The 6000-nt window shown below is 47.1% G+C and overlaps 1 protein-coding gene across 1 annotated transcript in view; it reads left to right on the top strand.

Annotated features, from left to right (window-relative positions):
- The first annotated feature begins 893 nt into the window (after positions 1–893).
- Positions 894–6000, top strand: part of LOC127579774 (galectin-3-binding protein-like) — a 29050-nt gene continuing 23943 nt past the window's right edge. Inside the window, 1 exon segment of the mRNA XM_052032684.1 lies at positions 894–1068. The gene's annotated coding sequence lies outside the window, so the exon portion shown is untranslated.

The raw sequence follows: 6000 nt of genomic DNA, 5'->3' as shown, positions 1-6000 counted from the left end.
CTGTTGCCATTTCCCTCAGTAACAGGTAGACCCCTTTGGATACTGCTGGGGGGGGATGACTTTTCAGAAGGTAGCAGCAGTGGTCAGGTCTGTGGCTCTGAGACTCAGCAGGGAAGAATGGAGTCAGACAGAGCGGTGGTGATAGGAGACTTGATAGATCAGGGGACAGACAGATTCTGTTGCCACAAAAGAGACGCCAGGATGGTGTGTTGTTTCCCAGGTGCCAGGGTGGACGATGTCTCAGAGCAACTGTGGAACACACTCAAGGGCGAGGGTGAGCAGCCAGAGGTTGTTGTACACATTGGTACAAACGACATAGGTTGAAAAAGGGATGAGGTCCTGTGGCGTGAGTATAGGGAACTAGGAAAGGGATTAAAATGCAGGAGCTCGAGGCTAGTAATCTCTGGATTACTCCCGGTGCCACGTGCTAGTCAGGGTAGGAATAGAAAGCTAGCTCAAATGAATGTGTGGCTGAGGAGTGGTGCAGGGGGCAGGGGTTCAAGTTCTTGGATCATTGGGAACTCTTCTGGGACAGAGGTGACCTGTACAAGAGGGATGGGTTGCACCTGAGCTGGAGGGGAACCAATATCTTGCCCAGGACATTTACTAGTGCTACTCATGGGGGTTTTAAACTAGATTGCAGGGTGGTGGGTCCCTGAGCAGAAAAGACCCAGTTGAGAAGTTGGGGGCAGATATTATGGTCAATGAGAGTAAGTTTAGTCGTCTGGTTGGCCAGGAGCAAAGGGAAAGACAGGTGGTTTAAACTGCATTTATTTCAATGCAAGAGGCTGAACAGTAAAAGGTGGATGGACTCCGGGCATTGAGCCAGGAGGGAGCAGCAGCTTTTAACAAGTTGTTTTCGGTTGGGAACTTGTTCTCCTCAGTTGCAGCAGCCAGGGTGGCAGGGGGAGGAGCAGCAGCTTTTGTATCTGATCGACTGTGTGTGGCAGCTCTGTCGATAAAAGGACGGTAAAGTGGAATGGCCGTTGTGAGAGTGGGCAGTGCTGGAGTGGGGAGCTGAGGCTTTGGCTCAAGGGGCTTCGGTAAGGAGGCACAGGTGAGTAGCAGGTAAGAACAGGTAAAGTTTTTTTATGGTAGTTAAATAAAAAGACATCAAATTATAACTAATTTATAACTACTATCTTGTAGCTGCATGATGTGGGAGCTGGTGGACCCCTTTGTGGTTCCTGGTGACCACATCTGCAGCAAATGTTGGTTGCTCGAAGAACTCGGGCTCAAAATTGATGATTTGAAATCTAAGCTTCAAACACTGCAATGCATCAGGGAGGCGGAGAGTTACCTGAGCACTGTGTTTCAGGAGGCAGACACACCCATTGGATTAACTGCTTCAAATTCAGTCTGTGGTCAGGGACAAGGGGGTGTGACTGTGAGTGAGGTAGGTAGGGGGATCCAAGAGGCAGCGCTGGAGGAGCCTCAGCCCCTGAGCTTGTCCAACAGGTTTGAGATTCTTGCTCCCTATGTGGATGAGAGTGGGGGTTGTAGGAAGGATGAGCAATTGAACTGTGGTTCAGGGAGCCATTCAAGAGGGGGCAGAGAAGAGAAGTGTAGTTGTGATTGGGGACAGTATAGTTAGGGGAATAGACATGTTACAAGGATCGAGAGACCCGTCTTTCTCAATTGCATACAGTGTTCATCTGCTCTCCCAGTTCAGACCTCACTCCCACTTCTGACACCATGCTATGTTTGGTCTTCATCAAGAGACAAACTTCGCGTGGGTTTAACATCCGAACATTTTATTAACCAACACCACAGACCGGCTTGCCTTCCCTCCCTTCTTACAACCACTTCCTGTTCCCCATGTGACCCCTTGCATTGCCTGCTGGGAAGTGTAGTTCTTTATTATAACTACATAATAACACAACCAAAAAGGTAACGAGGGGAGGGCAGTGAATGTTGTCTGTTTGGGCTTTAGCAAGGCCTTCGACAAGGTCCCGCATGGCAGGCTGGTCTGGAAGGTTGGGTCCCATGGAATCCAGGGAGAGCTAGTTTGGTGGATTCAAAATCAGCTCGGAGGTAGGAAGCAGAGGGTGGTGGTTGGAGGCTGTTTCCTCGGGATGGGGGCTGGTGACTAGTGGTGTGCCACAGGGGTCGGTGTTGATACCCTTGTTATTCGTTATTTATGTAAATGATTTGGATGTGAATGCGTAAGGCTTGATCAGTAAGTTTGTGGGTGACACAAAATTAGGTGTTTTTGTTGATTGTGAAAAGATTATCGTAGATCACAGGGGGATCTTGATCAGTTAGGGCAGTGGGCCGAGGAGTGGCAAATGGATTTCAATGCAGATTAGTGTGAGGTGATGCATTTTGGAAAGTCAAACCAGCGTGGGACTTGTACTGTGAATGGTGGGGCACCAGGGAATGTAATGGAACAGAGGGACCTAGGAGTACAAGTGCATAGTGCGTTGAAAGTGGTGTCACAGGTAGACAGGGTGGTGAAAAAGGTGTTTAGCACACTGGCCTTCATCAGTCAGGGTACTGAGTACAGGAGTTGGGATATTATGTTGCAGTTGGTGAGGCTGCACTTGAAGTACTGTATACAGTTTTGGTCACCATTTGGACAGTCCTTTCTCCAGGGGAGGGGAGTCTAAAACTAGGGGTCATAGATTTAGGGTGAGAGGGGAAAGATTTAAAAGGGACCTGAGGGGCAACTTTTTCACACAGAGGGTGGTCTGTATATGGAATTAGTAGAGGCACAGTACACGTGTTAAAGGTTATAGAAACTACTTTATTAGAATTATATATGGACTAATATACAAAGAGAAAGAAAACTTAAAATACAAGAAAGCAAAATAATACTCATCAACCAATCAAGGAACCAATCTATCTCATGCCGGAGGGAGCTCAGGTGACCTCTGACGACAGCCTTCTCTCTGAGTGCCAGTCACCCAGCCGAAGGGAAGATTCTGATTTGCACCAAGTTGCCCCTTTTGATGCTCTTCAAAAGCCTGACATAACTTTTATCCCAGTGCTTTTCCATCCCCTCGTGGTACCAGCCTGAAGCTTCTTGTTTCTCACCACCTTTGGTCTGGGCACAAACTGAGAAACAGAGACAGCAGGACTGTGAGGGTTAGGGATAGGTTTAGGGTTAGGGTTAGCACACCTCCAGGGTGTAACCACATTCCAAACACATTATGATTTAAATGGTGACAGATTGCAGCATGCTGTTGTGTAGAGGAACCTGGGAGTGTTTATGCATGAATCACAAAAGGTTGGTTTGCAGGTGCAACAGGTTATTCAATAAGGCAAATGGAATGTTGGCCTTCGTTGCTGGAGGAAGTGATTTTAAGAGCAGGGAGGTTATGCTGCAACTCCACAGTGTACTGGTGAGGCTGCACCTGGAGTACTACGTGTAGTTCTGGTCTCCTTACCTGAGGAAGGATATACTGGCTTTGGAGGAAGTGCAGAGGAGGTTCACCAGGTTGATTTTGGAGATGAGGGGGTTAGCCTATGAGGAGAGATTGAGTCGCCTGAGACTATACTCGCTGGAATTCAGAAGATTGAGAGGGGATCTTATAGAAACCTAAAATTATGAAAGGGATAGATAAGATAGAGGCAGGAAGGTTGTTTCCACTGGTAGGTGAGACTAGAACTAGGGGACATAGCCTCAAGCTTCAGGAATATAGATTTAGACTGTAAGACCATAAGAAAAAGGAGAAGGTCGGCTATTCGGCCCATCGAGTCTGCTTCGCCATTCTATCATGAGCTGATCCATTCTCCCATTTAGCCCCACTCCCCCACCTTCGCACCATAACCTTTGATGCCCCGGCTACTCAGATACCTATCAATCTCTGCCTTAAATACACCCAATGACTTTGCCTCCATAGCCGCCTGTGGCAACACATTCCACAGATTCACCACTCTAGCTAAAGAAATTTCTCTGCATCTCTATTCTGAATGGGTGCCCTTCAATCCTGAAGTCGTGCCCACTTGTACTAGACTCCCCGACCATGCAAAACAACTTTGCCACATCTACTCTGTCCAGGCCTGTTGACGTTAAAAATGTTTCTATGAGGTTCCCCCTCATTCTTCTGAACTCCAAGGAGTACAGCCCAAGAGTTGTCAAATGTTCTTCATATGTTAACCCTCTCATTCCTGGAATCACTCTAGTGAATCTCCTCTGAACCCTCTCCAACGTCAGCATATCCTTTCTTAAATAAGGAGCCCAAAACTGCACACAGTACTCCAAGTGAGGTCTTACCAATGCCTTAAAGGCTCAACATCACATAGGATGAAGATGAGGAACTGCTTTTCCCAGAGAGTAGTGAATCCGTGGAATTCTCTGCCCAGGGAAGCAGTAGAGGCTACCTCATTAAATATATTTAAGACACAGTTATATAGATTTTTGCATAGTAGGGGAATGAAGGGTTATGGGGGAAAGTCAGGTAGGTGGATCTGAGTCCATGGCCAGATCAGCCACGGTCTTATTGAATGGCAGAGCAGGCTCATCGGGCCTGAGGGCCTCCTCCTGCTCCTATTTCTGATGTTCTCATGTTCTTACAACATCATAATTTCATGCACTGATCCAGGCTCTAAGCTCATCGCCCTTACCCATAATATTCCTTGCATTGGTGTCTATTACAGAGACATGGCTGACATCGGGGCAGGAATGGATATTGAATATTCCTGGTTTTCAGTGTTTTAAAAGGGATAGGGAAGGGGGGAGAAGAGGAGGAGGGGTGGCAATACTGGTCAGGGACACTGTTACAACTGCAGAAAGGGTAGATAATGTAGAAGGATCCTCTCTAGAGTCAATATGGGTGGAAGTTAGGAACAAGAAAGGAGCAGTTACCCTCCTGGGAGTATAATGGGAGACTTCAACTTTCCAAATATTGATTGGCACCTACTTAGTGCCAAAGGTTTAGACGGGGCGGAGTTTGTTAAGTGTGTCCAGGACGGATTCCTGACACAGTATGTTGACAGGCCGACTAGAGGGAATGCCATATTAGATCTAGTTTTAGGTAATGAACCGGGTCAGGTGACAGATCTATCAGTGGGTGAGCATTTGGGGGACAGTGACCACTGCTCCATAACCTTTAGAATTGTCATGGACAGGGATAGGAGCAAAGAGGATGGGAAGATATTTAATTGGGGAAATGCAAATTATGAGGCTATAAGGCTAGAACTTGGGAGTGTAAATTGGGATGACATTTTTGAAGGGAAATGTACTATGGAGATGTGGTTGATATTCAGGGATCTTTTGCAGGATGTTAGGGATAAGTTTGTCCCAGTGAGGCAGAGAAGGAATGGTAGGGTGAAGGAACTGTGGGTGATGAGAGAGGTGGAACAACTAGTTAGGAAGAAGAGGGCAGCATACATAAGGTGTAAGCAGCAAGGATTGGACAGGGCTCATGAGGAATATAGAGTAGCAAGGAAGGAACTTAAGAAGGGGCTGAGGAGAGCGAGAAGGGGACATGAAAAGGCTTTGACGAGTAGGGTTAAGGAGAATCCCAAGGCTTTTTTCTCGTACGTGAAGAGCAGAAGGATGACGAGAGTAAAGGTAGGAGCAATTAGAGACAAAGATGAGAAGATGTGCCTGGAAGCTGTGGAAGTGGGTGAGGTTCTCAATGAATACTTCTCTTCAGTATTCACCAAGGAGAGGGGTCTTGATGATGCTGAGGATAGTGTTGGTAAGGGTAATGTCCTAGAGTATGTAGATATCAAGAGAGAGGATATGTTGGAGCTGTTAGAAAATATTAGGACAGATAAGTCCCCGGGGCCTGACGGAATATTCCCCAGGCTGCTTCATGAGGCGAGGGAGGAGATTGCTGAACCATTGGTTAGGATTCGGAATTGGCTTGCCTTTAGAAAGCAGAGGGTTGTGGTGGAGGGAGTGCATTCGGATTGGAGGGCTGTGACTAGTGGTGTCCCACATGGATTAGTTCTGGGACCTCTACTTTTTGTGATATTAATGACTTAGATGAGGGGGTGGAAGGGTGGGTTAGCAAGTTTGCAGATGACACAAAGATTGGTGGTGTTGTG

Source organism: Pristis pectinata, chromosome 2 (genome assembly GCF_009764475.1).
Source record: "Pristis pectinata isolate sPriPec2 chromosome 2, sPriPec2.1.pri, whole genome shotgun sequence".
In the NCBI taxonomy this organism is placed as follows: domain Eukaryota; kingdom Metazoa; phylum Chordata; class Chondrichthyes; order Rhinopristiformes; family Pristidae; genus Pristis; species Pristis pectinata.
Note: the sequence above shows the minus strand (reverse complement) of the source record. Positions and strands in the feature narration are given on the sequence as shown.